The sequence below is a fragment of the Protopterus annectens genome, chromosome 5.part0 (genome assembly GCF_019279795.1).
Source record: "Protopterus annectens isolate FY-2018-M chromosome 5.part0, PAN1.0, whole genome shotgun sequence".
NCBI lineage: Eukaryota > Metazoa > Chordata > Ceratodontiformes > Protopteridae > Protopterus > Protopterus annectens.
Genome location: NC_056735.1, coordinates 334947144 through 334968501, shown reverse-complemented (window position 1 = coordinate 334968501; position 21358 = coordinate 334947144).

The following is a 21358-nucleotide window of genomic DNA, read 5'->3' as shown; positions in this document are numbered from 1 at the left end:
AAAAAGAAACAGTGATAAAAAATATTGCTCCTTCTGCAAGTACTTTATATGCAAACACTGACTTATCCCAGAAGATTAAGTAATAATCAAATTCTTAAATGACTTTATTCTGGTAATGGCATTAATATTGTAATCCCATACAATATTAAATGTACAAACTCTGAATGAGTAGGGTTGGCCCTCCCACATACAGGATTATATTCCTAGGTAGTAATTTTAGGATCATCGATCTGCTGTGTTCAGTCAATATGTCATGCTGCTTAAAAGATACAACATGAAATATGACTGAAAACAGTGGAAAACATTTAAATAGATATGACAAACTCACAGATCATCTCAGAATACATAATGATACTTGTGGCAATAACCTTCTAGGCCAAATGAAAAATGATTGCTCCTTCTCAGTATGTCAATTTAATATACTCACACTCGACTTATTTACTGTCAGAAGCTACAGAGGTTATAGGAATGTTTTTTTTTTATTCTATCTACAAGCAGCAAAGAATGTTAACCTTCCATCCATAAGGTCATATGATATTAGCTAGAGAAAACCTTTATCAACCTACTAGTCACATTACACAGATGGTTTACCATTCCCTGCTTTAAACTCAAATTAGGTAAAATAATTGTGGCAAAGATTTCTTGACTTACTCTTAGACTTTTCATGTATTATCACATCAAATTTCATATAAAATGAAAGAAAAATCTGAATTTCCCCTCCTTATTCTATACTTAACAAAATGCATCTGTGTGTATGTGTGTGTGTGTGTGTGTGTGTGTGTGTGTGTGTGTGTGTGTGTGTGTGTGTGCGTGTGCGCACATGCACGTGTTTATTTATATTCATACACATTTATGTGTATAAAATTATGTATATATATATATATATATATATATATATATATATATATATATATATAGATATATATATATATATATATATATATATATATATATATATATATATATATATATATATATATACATAGTGTGTGTGTATGTGTGCACTTTTTCACACACACACACACATATATATATATATATATATATATATATATATATATATGTGTGTGCACTCACTCACACACATATATATATATATATATATATATATATATATATATATATATATAAAGAGAGAGTAATATATATATATATATATATATATATATATATATATATACATACATATATATATATATATATATATATATATAGAGAGAGAGAGAGAGAGAGAGAGAGTAAATGACAGTGAGACACTCCTTCAAAACATAATTTGCCTACATTAAAAAGTTATTGGGACCTACACTATTCAGTGCATGAATAGAACCCAGTCCAGGAGAACAAAATTATGCTTCAGTTCTTTCCCATTAGACAGAATATTAAAAAATGTAATTTTTGTATAACATGTTCTATATTACTGTTCTCTCAGCAAAGCAACAACTGATTATAAAATTGCAAATCCTGACAGCTAACAATGGCATGCAATTATACTGTTTTCTTGAGTGTATAGATTTTATATCTTCCTCCAGGATTACGTCCTTCTGGAAAACATGGAGCAGGTTCTACAGTACATTTGGTGGGAGGACAATTTCATGTTATTTAAAAGCCGGTGCAGTTAAACAACAGAGTGATCTCTTGTGCCAATAACACAGTGCAACTGTACCGAATCTTCTTAAATGTAGCCAGGAAAACCTTAACAGATGATTGGGGGATGCACAAACATAATACAAGTCTGAAGCTCTTCATATGCAGAACAATGCTGTTACACAGAAACCTTTGCTAGCGTTAATGAGACAGCGGTAGTATGATATAAATGTAAATCTTACAGTGGTATTATAAACCAGCAAATAAAATACAGGACACTGTTATTATGTTACTGAAGCAGAAATGTTTAAAATGCTGTGCAATGGCTTGTACTGATACAAAGATGACAGCTGGTCTCTAACCCAGATTTTCTGAGCACACTGCAATAACAGCTACATGCACTTAAATGGGTTTACATGTTCCTGTCCTTTACTATCCTTTTTATTTGTAAATTCATTAGCTATACCAGAATAAAAATGTTACTACCATAATTGGTTATATCCTGAAGGCATAAATCAATGTTATTTATTCCAAGCTGGTGAAAATCATAGGAATCATAGGAAAGTCTTGCTACTGTTACACCTAGCTGATATTCAGTCTTAGAATGCATCTCCCCTCTCAAGTAGGGCTAAGCTAGTAAAGCCTGAGGTGAACTCATCCAATCTTCCAATCATCCAGGTCCCATTTAAAGGAAGAGAGTGTATTACACTGCATGACCTGGAGTAGAATTTTATTCCAGAGGTTAGGGAGATTTGGGAAATGAATTTGTCTAGCCACTGTGTTTTATTATCTGCTGATGAATATTCAGATCCTGGTTCTGGTGTTTGTGAGGCTGTTTGATTTGTGTAGATACAAGAAATCCAAGACCACTGGATCCCTAATGGCATAGCAGGAAAGGCACAACTCTCATCCGAGGAGTCTATATAATACCGACTACAGGAGCAGAGCTTCTAATGTTTTCTGTTACATTACAGATTTTAAACTGTATTAGTCATATGCTAAGGAATGCTTATTTTACATTTCATTTCATTGCCAGTTATATTACTAGTGTTAAAGTTGAAAAAAGATTTTTCAAAAATGAAGATTAGAGACTATTATTTGATTTTTTTTTTATTTAATTGTTTACCCGGGTTTTGCCAATAGTTAGACCCACAACAAAATGACATAATAGGTGTTGGAAAATGTATTACTTGCATAGAGCTGCAAAGCACTGTGGGTAACAAAACAAATCACTTATTTTGAAGAACGGCTTCTTACTTACATTTTGGTTTTAGAACTATGTCCTTAAATATATTAATTTTCAATATAAGGTATACCACCTGTAAGACCTAACTAACAGTTTGTTTTACTAGGAAGTAAGACATTTTTACTTGTGTATTTAATACGGGTAAAGAGCACCCACCGCATTAACTTACATAGGCATTGTGGGTTCAATACTTCATGATATCATGGCAGATATTTTTAGTTCTAAGAAAATGTTCAGGGGACTATCCATATCACAAAATAAAATGCAAAAACAACATACTTTTTGCACTAATAATTGTATACTTTGCTATGGTATATGGTAAGCAGGTTATATTAATCTTCAAGGATTTGTTACTTATACTTCCTTCCAGACATGACCAGTACACTTCAAGCCAGTGATCTTCTTAGTGAGGAGTCTATGGGGACTTTCTAATTGTTTAATATGCCCAATAAATTACATCCCAAAGGGAAATTACATTCAATAATTGGCCTAATCAATGATGAGTATAAGGGGACAATGACCTCTTTATACCTGCATGATATTTCTTTTGCAATTAGCTCAACTAAGTAGAAGGATTATCTGACCACTGCTTTTACAAGGTCATCAAAGGATAGGGAATTATTGCCCCATGTTTCAAGGTCCCTAACAACATTTTCATTCTGAAGTAGTACAATACCACTACTGTATTTTGGGAGGAGGAGGAGTTGTCTACCAAATCTGACAATGTTTAATTTTTTGGTATTCAGTTTAAGCCCAAGTTCAGTGCAACAGGCATTTACAAATGTAAGTTCTTATTGAAGAGCCTTGGAATCACAGTGGATTTGAAAATGACTCTGAGTTTGCAGCTGTCTGCAAATGTTAGCCAAAGCCTTGGATTTTGGTTTAGGAATTAGAAGAGCTGGAAAGGTGGCTAGAAATGAACCTGTTTAGAAAAATAAATACAGAATAAATGAGGGCCCAAAATCGTACATCTGTTTACCTTCCTAGATTTTGATGCCACACTAGACAGAAGATTTAAAATTAAATTTTTGCCTAAGACTTTCTATATTTCTGTTCTCCCAGGAAAGCCACAACAGTCTATAAAACTGGTCAGTATAGAGGGGCAATGACCTCTTTAGAAATGGATGATATTCCTTTTGTAATTTGTATCATAAGGGTTATGTCTTTTAACCCATTTGCTATCCATCTTGCCACTTAAGGTTCTATTTGTAATGTATTAAGTTCACTAAGTATGCTTGCATGGGGGATAATGTTAAATAATTTATCTAGTTTACAATGTACCATGTAGACAGCATAACTGCTGTCAACTGCTTGTGTGACCCTTTCAAAGAAGTTTAACAAATTCATCGGATGGGGTCTACCCTTTAGAAAGCCAGAATGTTGCAGGTCTAATCTGATGAGATTTTTGTCAAGGTTTATCTGGTCAGTTATAATGTTCTCTGACCTTGCATATGAGGCTCATCAGACTGATGGGTCTATAATTCCCAGAATACACTGTGATGCTACCCTTATAATGCAGCATCACCACTGTTATATGCAATATGCCTAGACAAAAGCCTGTTGTTAGGCCCAAATTAATAGCTCAAGAAGTGGTACTACCAGGTTATGTTCAGTATTGTTTATTAAGCAGTCTGGTTAATTATCAGATCCCACCCAGACAGTATTCTTGGCTTTTGACACCACTTTTAGTACATGTTCTTTAGAGGTGATAATGTCCCAGTATAATCTCAACAATAAATGAATGAATGAATGAATTAATGAATAAATAAATAAAGGTAAGTAAATAAATTAGTAAAGCGTAATGCACATCAATGTCCTTTATTCTATTTTTATTGCCTGCTACAAATAAGACATAGGAATAAAATAAGTCAGGTTAATATTTACTTAAAATCTGTTAGTAAGGTTTTTATTATAATCTTCTGATAATCAGAATTCATACTCAATAAAATATTGGCATAATATTCTACCTTAAGATCATTAAATAAAGATAAAGGAAAAACAGTATATTCCATCAAATATTTTATATAGGGCCAGATTCCAAAAGAGTTGCTCTCAGTGTTAAGTCTGACCTGATTCCAAAAGACAAGTATTTTCGAATTGGGCCCATAAAGTTTCTTATACTATATTGCACCAACCACCTACCCTAGAACATAAAATATATATACAGATATCAGTCATGCTATTACACAATAGCCCCATTTAAACGGTAGAGGGGAAGATACAATAGCTCCTCATACCTTCTAGAGTTACAGTAGTTGAAATTCAAAACAAAAGCTGCTATGAAGAGGTGATAACTTTAAAACACAGATAAATACATACACAGATAAATAGGAGGAGCTTACACCTTTAAATCACAAAAAAGTATACATAAATAGTACATGGAAAGCTAACAGGTGAGGGCATCTATAAATTGATGAAAATCAAAGGCCATCACAATATGATCTTATAGTGTTCATTAGTTTGAAGAGTGCATTGCAGATATCAGAGAATAATGCTCCTGTGATATTTCTGAATTTCTGTTCATAGTTTCTATATATACATCATTTTTTCTTATCTTGTTTAATTGTGGTGTTACTTGTCATTCAGTATTTCTCTTTTGCTTTTAAGAGTTTTTGTTTAGGTCAAGAAAGAAAACTGTATGTTTTCCTTCTGTTTTGTCAAGGGGATGATATGTTTTAAAATGAAGGAGGAATTGAGAAACAGCATGCTGTTTAAGGTAAAGACAACAGATGAGAGCTGATGGAAAATAATGTTCCTGTGATAATTTCAGATTTTTCCTTATAGTTTGTATACTTACATTATTCTCTTGTTTTCAGTCGTTTTATTGTAGTGTTATTTTTCTTTATAAATTTTTGTTGGAGTTTTAAAAGTTCTAGGTTAAGGCAAAAATAAAACATTTTGCTGTCCTTTTGTTGTATTAAAATGATTGTTTCTTAATTGTAGCAGAGCTGCTATCATTCTCATTTATTGTAAGGATATCAGGGCATAATTTCCTTATTTTAACTGCCAGACAAAAATAAATAAATAAATAAATAAATAAAACAGCTCTCCTCATTTTTTTAGTTTCAATATTGCATTGTTTTCATATTTTTATCTTATTTTATTGTGAAAGAATTTGAATGTAAATATTTTTATTTGTGTTTTTAAATGTTATAGGGAAGGAAAAAAAGAAAAAAAACATGGGTCTCCCTTCCTTGGTATTAAAGGGATTATTTTTTCTAAATTATGGGTGGAGATCTAAAGTAGTTTTTTTTTTATTTACTGTAAAGAAACGTAGCTAGGGTGTGTCAAAGTGAGTAGGAAGGTGTTAGGGGATTGTAGTGCAGCATCAGCATTTATTTCCATGCTGCTATTTCTGAATACTGCTATGGGAATGAATTTTCCATCAGGACTGAAGAGCGTGCCTCAGTGCTTCATGTGTGATATAAGTTGTGTGGTCAAAACATGAAACAATGAAAGCACTGAAAAAAAAAACATCTTTGCATGGGGTAAATCCACCCTGCATCTCTATGGGGGGAGGGCTGCACTCCCCACCACTTTTGTAATTATATATACTAAACCCAATCACACTATAATGAATAAAGAGAAAAAAAACAGTCACTGCTGTACTGTGATGTTGAGCAACAAGCTAGGAGCTACTTAGTGCTAAAAAAGCTGATAGCACGTAATGCTGATGTTCAGTGTTTTACCCCATGTGTTTAATGTTATGCGCTTTGATAAAGTCAGCACTCAAGTTAATGAATGTAGTCTAAGCTGTGGCCCATAATTAATAAGATCTGAAGGAATTTATTTTGGAGGGAAGAGGACAAGAGTTAAGTGGGATGTGTTATTTCACCCTACACAACAGGGATGTTTAGGGTTACTAGATCTGAATGGATACTTTAGAGCTATACAGTTAAGACTCACAAATATGTATATTTAAAACACAAGCAGAAGACTACAAAGTAAAGTGAAAAGAAATGATGTTGAAATAGGGGAGAAAATTCAAGCTTATGAAGTAGAGTGAGAGTCTGGATGCAGGCCCTTAACAATAACAGCCATAGAAAATATTATATTTACAAAGTAGCAGAAAGTATTTGGGCAACTAAGTCAGAATAAGAACAAATTAAGGAAATGTTACCAACATGGGTGACTGCAAGTGGGAGCAGAGAAAATAGGCAAGAAGTAGCTGGAATTTACTGGAGAAAGTCAGCATATGAATCAAAGTGTTGTAAGCAAATAAGCAGGAAGGGAAAAGTCATAGAGTGGAATGAGGCCAAGCAGACTGAGAGATGGCGAGTAACTTCCCTACCAGGGATTGATAACAGAGTATAGGAAAAGTGAAGGGAATGGGCAAGTGCTAAGTGAAAGGCCACCTCTGGTTGAGTTCATAGTGGAGTCGAGAAGAGAAACTGAATTTAAAAATAAAGAATGATTGGGCCATATAAAATAATGATAACTATAAGAACCAATCAGAAGATGTTAGAAACGTTTGGGAAATGAGAGTGGAAAGGCAATACATACAGAGCAACAATGGGAGGATATTTTTATGATTTCAAATATGAAACAAAATCTAGAAGGCTTAGAATTTTGCAAGGAAGTGTTTGCATAGATATTGCTATACCCTAAGTAGACTTCAGAGGTGTGATTGGGAAGAAAAAGGTACTTGGGAACATGTGTTTTAGGAATGTAATGAGTTGGCAGATTTTAAAAATACCTACAGGTTGGATTGTCAGAAATGCTGGAACTAAAGAAATGATCCTTTTGAGTTGAGGTATTGAAACTGAATTGCTCAGGCATAGTAAGAGGTCTTACTATGTTTAATGCCGTTGACTGACAAAAAAAGCAATTACTTGAAAATGGAAATCAAAAGCTAAACAGTCTAGAATTGAAGTATTGAGTGCTCTAAAGGAGATAAAAGAATTGAAGATGAGCATACCTTTCAACCTGGAATCATCAAAAATCTGGAAAAAGGCCCATGAAAAGTAGCTACAACTGGCCAGAAATCCATATGCTGATTAACATAAAATTTGCATGCATACTTACTGTACGTATCTTGCCCACTCTAATGGAATTGTTGGATACCAGCTTCTAAACGCAAATTGAAGTTAATTAATTTTCTTAAGCTGTCACTACTTTAGAAATTATTTATTCAAATTAGTTCCTCAGAAGTATTTGCTATCACAAAAAAAACTCTGTTTATATATAGGCCAGTAATCTTTTTGTCAGTTAATAATCAGGACAGGTCAGCCAACAGGTAAGTATTGTACAAATATTTGCTTACTTGTTTGCTGGGAGAGTATAACCACCAGTGTCCTTTCACATGAAGGAATGTATCTTTTGCTGCAGCCTATCTAAATATAATCCCATCAGATGGCATCATGGCACATTTGTAACACGTTTATATACTTATTTACTTTTTTGCCATGATTTAGTTCCAGGTTCAAAACTTACTAACACAGTAAAGAGAAGTATGTGCAAGACCAGGATCTAACTCCAGCCTGATCTTGGTGTTTTTTCTGTCGTATATACCACTTCCTATTCCTTGTTCACTCTCCAACCACCCTCTTTCACCATTAGTTCTCACTCTCTGTTTGTGTGTTCATTCAGTCTCTCCACCACATTTTGTGTGTGTACCACCCCGTTTGTATGTGTTAGTGTCCTATATTTGTCTGCCCCTGCTACATGACAATCTACATCTGTCCTATTCACAGTCATTCCTCACTACTGTCCCCAGCTACACTTCCTCTGTGACACTTACAAAAGGGACTATTCTCCCCAAAAATTTCCTTTTCCTCCTATCACCTTTCATAACTTATGGCTGCCTTTCTATGTTTCTGCCTGCTTGCTGTTCTCTACTTTCTTACTTTGTTATCTACCCCCATTATCCCAATTTGCAGGATGAACAGGGCTGTCATTCTGTTGTGTATATCTGTTGGCTACTATCATGTCTTGCGCTGGATGGGAGTTGGGAGATACATGCATCACTACAATATATGCATGAGCACACATTGATCAGCCAGACCTTGGGCCATTGCCTGTGACAACTGACATATCATTTGTGTGTGTCACTGTAGTGCTGTTCTTGCCCTTGTGCAACCTATCATTGTTTACACAGTTATCACCATGCCTTTTCTGTATGCAGTCCTTTGCTTGGTATGCTGGTACTTTACACAGCAACCTCCTTGAAAATTAGTAGTGCACAGCAGGCATGTAGTTGTATGAATCTCAGCAGGACAGAGAGTTGTCAGAAGAAAAAAATTGGAAAAGTCAAACAGAAGTAATGGATGGGAAAGGATATAGTGTTCCTCATGAAGATACAGATGAACCTAATAATCAAAATGGCAAAAATGCAGAAAAGTACCAAAATTATTATTGAAAGAGAAAAAAATTATGAGTTGGCTAGACCAGAAAAACTGAAACATGCTAAGAGAAAAATGTGGCTGAGTGTGGCTAGTGGATAATACATCTTTAGATTAAACAAAAGTGTTTATTTATTTATTCTTATTTGCAGTTTATTAACAGGTAGGTGGGTTGTTTTACTTAACCTTTTTAGACATAACTGGGCTCAAAGAGGAGCACAAATACAGTAGATAATGAAACAATGGAGAACACATAAGGCATATATACATAAAGACAAAGAAAGATATATGAAGTTATAAATGATTTAAATCATTATACTACATAAAGCTAATAGCTGTTGTATTGACTATATGCATTATTTACAAGCAGTGATCAGAATTAAACATGGTCTGGGTATAAAGAAAAAGCGACTACCTTCTGGATTTAAGTATCTTTGCTTTTTTTCACTGGAAATAGCTTCTGTAGCTTACTTTGAACTAGCCTGAACTGTTTTTTAACTGATTGCTGCATTATTTTAAAATCTGCACTTAAAGTTACATTTAGTCGAATTTGATCGAAAGTTTGCTTGTTTGTTTGTTTAATTTAACTGTGGAGGCTGCCCACTAAAGTGTGCTAGCCTGTGTAAATAATTTATCACTGTCTCTGCATTTTCTGTGTGTTTCTACCAAAAAAACAAAAAAACAAAAAAATAATCCTTGTTTTCCCGCCTTCCTTGACTAGTTTAGAACAGTTTACAGGCATTGCTGTATTCTGGGCTGTGGTGTAGTTCCTGTGTTGTCCATTACCTTGCTTGGATAGAAGGAAGTTTCTTTGCCCGCCGGTGGGAGTGGGGAGCCCTGAGCAGCCTACCTGTCCTTGGGGGGAAGTGACCTCAGCACAAGAAGCTGTAGTAATTGGTTGTATGGGACCATTCCTAGCTCTTTTGTAGTTCACTGCTTGAAATCCACGTTTGCACGGCTTTGCGCGGTCGTGCGCATAGCGCAGCGCCGGTTAAACAAGGTTAAACTTTTTCTGGCTCCGCCAAGTCTGTTCTTCAAATTTTCCCTTAAGGAAGCTCTACTCTTAGTAAAACCAGACTACTCACTGTATTATAAGCCTAGCACTTGTTCTCAATACTTCTCTACTAAATAAGCACTCTTGTACTAAGTAAAGCACTACATCTACTTACCACCCCTGTGAATACCCACCTCCCTTAAAGGTATACCACCCCCTTATACTGTTCTAGCATGTCGAGTGGTAGATTACTGGCGTTGTCTCCAGTTCAGCTGGTCAATCTGGGCATCTTGAGACAATGCTACAATTGTCTCATGTACACAGACAACCCTCTCCTCCTCCCAACAAACACAATTACATGTGAGAGATGCAACTATATAGCCAAACTGGAGGCTGAACTCTCTCAACTCAGGGCTGGCATGACCAGACAGTAGGAGATGGCAACCACACACACAACAATCCCAGTCCCACATAGACCTACCACAACTGCAAACCAAACGCATAAAAACACAAAGACATACTCGGAGGCTCTAATAAAAACTTACCAAAACAACAGAGGCTCCCAAAGCAGACATCCAAAAATCCACCACCTCAAAACAAAACACATGCAACACATACTTCAATAAATCAGTGTGTCGACCAATCGCAGCCCTTAAGGCCAAACACCTTGCCTGATACACTAGTAATAGGTAACTCCATAGTCAGACACACTGATGTCCCACTAACCAGGCTGAACAAGGAGAAGGTGACTGTGAGCTATCTATCGGGGGCTAGGATCCGCCACATAACACACGCACTCAGGTCACTCCAAAGCAAATACAAATATGACTCCATCATTGTCCATGCTGGTGTGAATGACCTGAGACGTACATCCCTGGACTACATGAAAAGAGACATAGAGGAGCTCTCCGATTATGTAGCCCAGGCTGGTATGACCCTGACCCTGAGCAGCATCTTGCCTTCACCAAGAATGATACCACAATACAAAGACAAGATGATCAGCTTTAATAATTGGCTCGAGTACTGGTGTCATTCTAAGGGGATCCAATATCTGTCTGCCTGGGATGATATGTTGGACAAGCCACGCTGCTTCACAAGGGATGGCTTACACCTGTCACCACTGGGCTTCCGGTTATTGGCTAAGGCTCTTGCCACCCCCATAATGCCTTTTTTAGGCAAGGCTCAAAGGACAAACCCACCTCCTTAGAAAACAAAAATGGAAAAAAAACTAAGGGTAATGCTGCTCAATGCCAGAAGTCTAAATCTCAAGATGCAGGCACTTGATGCACTCCTCAGCATGGAGAACATCGACGTCTGTGCAGTAACTGAAACCTGGTTCAAGGCTCCTGAGGGCACCCCAGCACTACCAGGCTATACCTCGTATCATGCTTTTCGCCCCAAAACTGGGCTGAACCACAAGGAGGGGAGTGTCCATATTCATAAAGGACACCCACACCTCCAGGTTAGTAGCAACACATGAAGCAACAGAGACCATACAGGTGCAACTAACCATAGGCAAAACTGCTATACAACTGGTAGCATGTTACAGACTACCCTCCCAATCTCAAGAACCCCACTCAGCCTTCCTGAAGACATTGGAGGATATGAATGTATCACAAAATACCATCATACTGGGAGACTTCAACTACCCAAACATAGAATGGATACATTATTCTAGCCCTAATACCCTAGCCCAAAGGTTCCTGGAATTCATAAATTCAAATGCACTGGAACAACTAGTCACCTCTCCCACTAGGGGAGAAAATATACTAGACCTGATCATCACAAACATGGGGACAAAATGCTCCACACCGAAGTATATGAGATCTGACCACAAACTAATCACCCTGGATACATATCCCACCCACCCACCCCAGCACAAAGACCACAGTGATCATGCAATCCCAAACAAAAGTCCCTCTCTCTCCACCAACGTCCTGTCTGGTGCTACTGCACGTCAGAGTGAAATCCCATGAAAGGAGAAGACCTCTCTCAACATTAGCAGAAAACCAACTTCTCTCATAAAAACATTCACAACAACAAAAAAATACTGAACCCACAGATATTAACACATTGGCTGACACAGGTTCGAGTAAAAACATCTATCCTCCCTCCTTCAAGAAGAAAGAAGAAACACGTATCCTGAATGTAATCTCCCTGTCTCAGATCTCAGAGTGAGAAAGTACTAAAAAAAAAAGCAAAACAGCATCAATGGGACTGTGCTTGGGGGGTGTCGGTGAGAGGTGCAGATGTTCACGCCACACATAAAATGCTATTTAATCTTAGCCTTACTTCGTTTTATGTACTGTACACTGGGTGTACAGCAACAGTCCCACCCCACTCACAAGGGGGGTGCCCCCTGGAAACTTGGAAACTTAACTAGCCCATAAAGCAACTAGCAAAGCTCATAAACAGAGACATAGGGGGGACCTAACACTTGACCCCCCCACCCAGTGTTTTGTTTGGGGCGGCAGATCCCTTTTTAAACATACCTGGACTTAGCTAAGGCCTTGACACAATACCCCCCTCAGGCATCATAGATAAGCTAAACAGCTTAAAGTAAAACCCTATGTCAGATGGGTTGCAAACTGGCTAAGGGACAACAGATAAAGTAAATAAAATTGCTTGGGAGGGCTGTGGCTGACAAAGTTCTGAATGACTGCAAACTAGGTGCCATAGTACATACACCAACTGACACCATCATCCAAACTCACCGGCACTTTGTACAACTGGAGAGACCACACAGTAGTACCTTAAAAGGTTTCAGTGGCATACCGCCTGCTCAGGGGTGATCTCTGCCTGGCGCGTAAGGCCATGTAATTTACCCCAGGGTCACATCTGGGTCATATAAAGGACCTTCATTGTTGTGTCACTACTAGACAGAATGGGGTGGCAAAAGCCACATCACTATGGTGTCATAAAAATAGGGACAAATTTATATATTGTTCTTATAAACTTCAAAAGCTGCTAGAATAAAAAGTATTATGTTACCATGCATTTTCTAAAGGTTATAAAGTCTGAAACTCAAATTTCTGTCATTATTTAGTGAATTCAGTTCTCACTGATTTGCCACAGAAGTCCAGAAAACCAAAACTTTTATGAGGAACAGACCAAAAATAAGGGCCAAAAATCTGGACAGTTGAGCGGTATGAATACTCTTCTGGTGCTATGCCCATCTCCAAAAAACAAGAATGATGCCACAATACAGAGATAAGATGATCAGCTTTAACAATTGGCCAGATATTGGCAAAGGCTCTTGCCACATAGTAATGCCAAGTCTAAATCTCAAAATGCACGCACTCGGGCCCTTCTCAGTATCACCATCATACTAGGTGACTTCACATGGGAGCACAATGTTCAACACCGAAGTATACCCCTCACTGGAGGATATCAGATCACAAATCTCTTTGCTGGTCCTCATCATCCCCCACCTGAAATAAAAAGACCACAGTAAAAACTTCTCGAAGCCGACTTCACACTTCTAAAGACTAGTGTGGTCTCCTTTAAGGCCCCGAGCCGGCGGATAACAGTACTCAAGCCGCTGAATCACTTACAAATGCCTTCTACCAGCACCTGCAGCACTGCATGGATAAGGCAATCCCAAGCAAAACAAAGACTCTTTGTACCAAGGGCAAGCGTCCAGTCTGGTGGACCCCAGCCATAAACAAACTCTACAACAAAAGGAGGAAGCTACTACAAGATAGAGCAAAATCCTTAAAAGGTAAGACACCCTTGATCACTATAAGTAAAAAACTAAGAGCTCTCATAAAATCATCCAAAGCAAATTTTGAGAGAAAAATAGCTAAAGACTCAAAGGACAATCATAAGGCCTTCTTTAGCTATGTTAGAAACCTGGGAGGAAACTCCCAGATATGCTCAGAACTAGTTCAAAATGATGTGAAGATTACTGATCCTGCAGACATTGCCAACATACTGGCTGACAGGTTCAGTGCAAACTTCTCCCCCCCAAAAGGAGAGATATCTATACCAAATGGTTGCAGCCCCCCAAACATCTCAAACGCTCAAGTGAGAACTGCTCTCTCCAAAGCAAAAAACACAGCATCCATGGGACCTGATGGTGTCCCAGGCTGTGTGCTCCACGAACTCAACGAAGAATTAAACCCACAGCTAGGACAGCTGTTTAATCATAGTCTCACCTCTGGATACGTACCCAGGGAGTGGCGCACTGTGACTGTGGTCCCACTTCACAAAGGCGGTGCCTCCACAGACCCTGGAAATTACCAGCCCATTAGCTTGACAAGCCTTATCTGCAAAGCTATGGAGAGGATCATAATGGATCTCATAAATAAAGACATAGGGAACTTGCAGACTTTGGATCCAACCCAGTTTGGCTTTGTCAAAGGCAGATCATGCCTTTTAAACTTGGTTGACTTTTTCGAAACAGTCACCAAAGCCATTGATGAGGGAAAGGCAGTCCATACAGCCTACCTCGATCTGGCGAAGGCCTTCGATACAATACCCCACTCGGGTATCATTGAAAAACTCATCAGCTTAAATGTTAACCCATACATCACAAGATGGGTTGCAAACTGGCTGAGTGACAGAACCCACAGGGTCAGAGTTGCTGGCGCCATGTCAGACTCAAAGCCTGTCACAAGTGGTGTCCCACAGGGCTCAGTCCTGGGCCCACTCTTGTTTGGCATCTACTTTTCAAGTACAAGCAAACACAGGAGGGTTATGGCTGACAAAGTTTGCAGATGACTGCAAACTGGGCGCCGTGGTGAAAATACATCTGACACAGATATCCTTCAGAAGGGTCTCACAGAAAGCGGATGACTGGTGCCAGAGCCATGGCCTAAAGTTAAATGCCAAAAATGCATAGTCATACCCTTCGGGAAAAACAAGGTTACCCCTAGCTACCATATAGGTGGTAATCCTCTGAGCACAGAAGAAGTTATCAGGGACCTGGGGACCCAGGTTGACAGTAGCCTGTCATTCGACACCCATGTAGCTAAAGTAGTTAGGAAGACCTTCTACATTGCCCACCTCATCATGAAGGGATTCACATCTAGATCAAGGGAGGTCATAGTCTCCCTATACTCATCACTCATCAGACCAATGATTGAGTACAATGCCCCATTCAGAATGTATCTGACCCGACACTTGCAGCAGCTGGAGAGGCCACAAAAGTTCCTCACCAAAAGGATAAAGGGTCTCAAACATCTGTCCTATGCTGCCCGACTGAAAGAACTCCAGCTCTATTCAGTCGCCACCGCTTGCTCAGAGGTGACCTTTGCCTGACATACAAGGCCATGTCAAACCTAGAGTTGATGAATATGCTTCACCTCAAAAAATCTAGATCTGTCAGAGCCACAAGGGCGGGAGACTTAAACCTCGACACGGCTATAAATAGGACATGCTGGAGGGATAGATTCATCACCCAAAGACTCCCTATGCTGTGGAACAAAATCCCGGTATATGTGAGGCAGAGCACCTCGCTGGCCTTGTTCAAGAGAAATCTTGACCAATGGATGGGAGATCGCAGATATACTCCAGGGATTACCTCAGTGTCACTGCTAGACAGAGGCACAGCAAAATAATGGGTATAGTTCCCCATACAAAAGGGGTGGCTTAAGCCATAAAACTATGGGCTAGGCTTATAAATGCCCTCGGGCAGATAGCCTAGTATGAACCTATGAACCTATGAACCTATGAATCTAAATTGCAGGAAATTTCAGTCTGGGGGAGTTAGTGCCTCAGTAACAAAGTCATACAATAGTTACCCACCCAAACAAACAAAATAAGCTAGTCACTTGGTGGGTCATTACAGAGTATGACAAGAAGTAAAGAAACCCCCAAGGCATGTGTGGGGAGGGGGGGGGTTCCAGTCCCAAGACAATAACGTCACAGTAGAATTCAATATCTAGTGGTTAGTAACTTTGTCCTAAACTGCCAAAGTAATGCTCTGTTCTACAAATAGAGATGCAGGCTTGTCCATGTCTCAAATGTTATACAATGCTCGGCTTATTTTATATGCCCTGTAAAAAACTTTAATGCCAATAAACTTGTATAGTTCAGCCTTCATGCTCAAGTAAGACATTTGGAATTCAAGCCTGAGAGCTATAAATCTTTGCTCATACCCCTAAACTATCCTGAATTCTGGTTAAAGTTAAGCTCAGTCCATTCTAGTACATCATAGAACAGGCGGTTTGGGGAAGGTAGAAGATTGCTCAAAGGTTCGATTTAGTGGTAATGCTTACTTTTACAAAATATAGTATTATTAGAGTTAATACTTTTTACCTCAAAATTGCATGCTAGTTCATGTTTTCTTATTGTAAAAACCTCTCAAGTTAAAAGTTTTAATTTTAAGTAATAACCACTGACTAACCTGACTTTTTTCTTTCAATGTCCCAGATACTGGACATAGGATGGGGTGGGTATTGTAAAACCAAAATTGCAGTTATAAAAAGTAAAACCCCAGTGTACTTTCCTCACAGATTAACAAACATCTTGCACTCATAATTAATCCTTATGAAATGCAACTTTCTTAAAGAAAGGTCCATCTCACAACATACCGTATCCCCAGCCCCTTCATTCTCTTCTTCCATGAAGAGAAAATCCATATAACTTATTCATAACTTAATTAAAACTATCAAAGCCACCCAACGCATGCTGTATAAATATGTCTGACAGTAGCTAGTACAAGTTCAACTTCAAGCTGCAGCAGAATCAGTTTGATTTGATTTCTTTGCTGCAGACTGTTCCTACTAGGTAATGCATATGCGGTAACAGCATTTTTTTAATTCTTTTTGTTCAAGGAAAGGAAGTGGGGAAGGGAAAATTGTATTTGTAATCTCTGCAGTTTTATGCACAGCTCCTCTGCAGCTCTGCTTGCTGCTGCTGGCTTCCTGCTGCTGAAATTGAAGAACAGAAGAAGTTTTAACAGTCCAAGTCAAGACAGAGACTGAGACAAATCTCCACACTCTCCAACGGAGTCATGGAGTTGGCCAACCCAGTCCGATAGGTTGCAGTCTGCCTCACAAAACTGATGTCATCACGCATGCCATCACATGTTGATGACATTGCAGGATACACTGGTGTCGCTAGGTGACATCAGCAAAAATTATAACCTTGTACAAAAAAAATTAAAAAAAAAAAATTAAAAAAATCAGGAATTGAGGGGACCACTTGGGAATTCGTGGCACCCCATTATTTTGCCTTCAAAACTGGTAAATACCAAGGAATTCAGTATGGTAAGAGGTATGAAGGTGGGATCTTTAGAAGACTGAAGGAGCAAAACACAGAGAAATAAATAGTATCTATCTGTGGGAACAATGCATGTAGAATGATGCTCAGTAAGAGGAGTGAAATGTCAGGGTAGACAGGCCTTGAACAATCTAAGTAATGTTAAACTGAATAGTAATTGTTAGGAAATAAACTATATATGTATAATGCATGAAAAGGAAAATTCTATGTAATGGTTTGTTTGCTTTGTTATAACTGTGTGTGCACTCTTGTCACTAGGTAATATGTGACATTAATAAAGGTGTTTTAAAAATCAGGGCTTTAAAAGGCTTTTTTGACTGACCAGTTAAACTATTTTGCTCCAATTGTTGGACACAGGAGAGTTGTGTTAGTTGATTTAATGCATCAGAGATACCCTGTACAGGAATATCAAAATTTTATGAGAGGACTCTGAATGGTCAGATACGCATGGCTTATGCATTTGAAGATGCTCTTGTATAAATAGGTACTGTTCTGCAGGTATTCCAACTTTGGCCCTGATATCCTGACTCTAGACATATCAAAGGTCCCAGTAGTACCAAGGCAAACATGAGGTAGAGCATTGCTTTCTGGAAGGAGCCATTCAGGTACATGTGTAAGGTTAGAAGTTGAAACAAATTTTAATTTCCCATATTAGGCCATCTTTTGATAGGCGATATTTGTAGTCAGGGCACCAAGTTGAAGAAAAAGACTTGGTGTTCTGAATATCAAAATGGGTACATACCAAAGCTTTAAACAACCACCATCAGATGGAAAATCAGATCCAAAGAGTATAGTATAAAGCATGTCACTGTGGTAATAATCTGGAATAACATGAATATGTGCTTAACTTTTAAGAATTGTATTCTTACAGCAATTCATTTGTTATTGATACATTTGGTTAATATCACGTGAAATGAAACAACTTCAGTGCATGAGCTCTGAGCCAAAATATAAGCATGCAAATTCTTCTAGAATTAATTTCACATTATCTGGTGTATTTTATATGAAAAAATATTTATTTTTATTTATTTTTATTTTTAAATTTGTTAACCGTTTTAGTCCGACTGGGCCTATAAAGTCCTTTTTTAGTGGAGATCTGAGGACAAAAGCTCCAGGATAGTAATTAAAAAATATACAAAAAAAAAACTAACAATTCAAGTTGTAAGATAGTACAAAAACACAGAGAAATATACAATATGAATATATACAAGGCAAAAGTACAGTATTTTGAGAATGCAGTAACAATATGTTTGAGAAATGTGGTTAGTATTAAGCTATTTGCAAGGAATGTAGCAATACCTAAAATAAAAAAAAGTTCAGAGTAACATTATGGCATAGTACAACAAAGATATATTTAATAGCATAGGTACTAACTGTAGAGAGAGAGTAATAGATCTAGACAGTTTAGGTAGATACCAGGCAGATATGTTAATTGAAAGAAGAAGAAAAAATCATTAGGTAATTTCCTGACAAGTACATATCCATTTATGTTGGAAATTAATTTTTAGTTGCTTTTTGAATTTGCCACTTTTGGTAGTGGAGCGAAGGGACAATGGAAGTTTGTTCCACGAATATGCAATTGAATGACTGTAAAGTATTTTTCCAATATTTTCATTTTGCTTGCTCACAGCCAGAATGTTCTGTTGTGTGCTTCTGAGGTCATGATTGGGTGTGTAGGGTATAATTATAGATGTAATGGCAGGGCAGGAGTTGGGGCTATTCCGGATGCTGTGTGCAACTTGTAGTTGTGATATTTGAAGCCAGGCCATCTTGAGCTATTCAGGGATATACAGTGATGGGATTTGTAGCTATTACTGGCTGTGAATCTTGCTATCTTATTGTAGGTGGTTTCTAGTTAGGTTAAGAGATTATTTTGAAGGTTAGTAAGTATGGGAGCAGCATACAACAGGGATGGTAGAATAAATGTTTGAGCCAGTATAGGTCTAAATTTGTTAGGCATATATTTGTTGCTGTGGTATAGAAGACCTAGTTTTTGATTGGACTTTTTGATACAGTTTAAGATATGTAGGTCAAATTTTAATTGCTCATCTATAGTAATGCCAAGCAATTTGGTGTTTGAGTCGGTAGTGATAATTGTATTATCTAAGGATGAGATGGTGAAGGTGTCTTTAGGTGGATTGAGGTTTTCTTGGAAGGAAAAGGAGAAGCCTGGTCATTTTGGGGTTGAGAAGCAGGTTGTTTTCAGTTAGCCATTATTCTACTAGGTGCAGAGATTGTTGAGTGACAGTGTGGAGATTTTGCATATTGTCGGAGGTGTTAATAATTGTGGAATAGTCTACATACTGTATTAAAGTAGAGTGGGGGCAGGAAACATGGAGGTTATTTGTAAATATATTAAAATGTAGGGGGCCCAGGATAGAACCCTCGGGAACCCTGGTCTTAAAATGGAAAGGGGAGAAGAATGTTGCCATCTGACAGACTGATATCTGTTTGAGAGTTAGCTGTTAAACCAGGAGGTAGTGGAAGTAGAGAGTTGTAGGTTGGAAAGTTTGTTTAGGAAGATGGGATGGGAAACTGTATCAAGTGTTTTGGATAGGTTAAGGAATAGAGCTGATACAAGTTTATTATTATCCCTGGCTTGGGGAATTTTGTGTGTGAAAGATAGGAGGGCAATAGTAGTAGTGGTGTGCAAGAGTCGGAAACCATGCTGTGTGGGTGTAATTAGGTTTGCCTGTAAGAGGTGGTTTAGTATTTGTCTATGTATATATTTTTCTAGTATCTTGGATAAGGGGGATAATATGGTAATAGGCCTGTAATTTGAGGGTTTTGTAGAATTTCCTCCCTTGTGGAGGGGTATTTTGAAGAATTTTTTCCAGATATCTGGTACTGTATTTTCTTGGATGGCCCTATTGATAAGTACAGATGCAAGGTATTCTATGGATTTAGCTGCATGTTTGAGAAATAATGGAGGGAGTTTGTCGGCTGATGGGGAACAGGTTTTGAGTTTATTAAGAAGTGATCTGATGAAGGACGTTGCTACTGGTGCTAGGGAGAATGATGGAAGAGATGAGGTGGGAGGTAGAGTCTTTATATCAAGAGTTTCTGGTTTAGTAAGCTTTTCTATTGTTTCGATGAAAACGTTGTTAAGTAGGCTTGAAGTTTCATTAGAAGATTTGTTAGGGAAGGTGTTTGGTGAAGATGGGTTCCCTGGAGATAGTAGCTTGTTTATTGAGTGCCAGAATTTCTTTGGGTTGGAATGTGGATTGCTTAGAGATTTTGATAAAATTTGTTTTGTCTAGTAGGACCTGCTTTTTTGTTTGGTTGTGAAGCTGTCTATATAAATTCAGGTGGAAAGTTGAGTGGTTGTTTTTTTTCCATGCTCTCCAGGCACTGTCTCTGTTGTTCATAAGTGATTGAGTTGCCTGGTTTAGCCATGATGCATAATTACATTTTAGCCTAATTTTTCTACTGGGAGCCAGGGTGTTAAGGGTTTCTAGAAATAAATCGTTGAAGCTTTGGACAGCTTCATTAAGGGGTAGTTTGTGTAAGAATGACAAATTTACAGTGGACAGTCATTCATTTAGGGTGACAGGGTTGTAGGTTTTAAGGTTATGAGACTCTTTGCATTGATGGCTCTTGTTAAGATTGGGAGATTGTCTTACTACTGAGGTGGGGAGGTGATCACTAAGGGAGCTAGGTAGGGTGGAAGGGTTATGATAGCACTGGTGGTTGGATACTAAAATCCAGTCAATAACCGAACCATTCAGGTTATTTTTTTGCTAGTGCATGGGTGAAGTGATCGGCTAGGTAAAATTATAAAGGTTTAGAAAGTAGCTAGGGGATGCAGTATTAACAAGGTTCCAGTCAATATTCATATCCCCCAAGGATGATGCTTTCATAGGGAATGGATATAGAAATCCAAGAAAGAAACTGCTTGAGTATGGGAATGCTTTTACCTGGGGGTATGTAGATTGCTACAATGACAAGTTTTTTGTGCTGATTTAG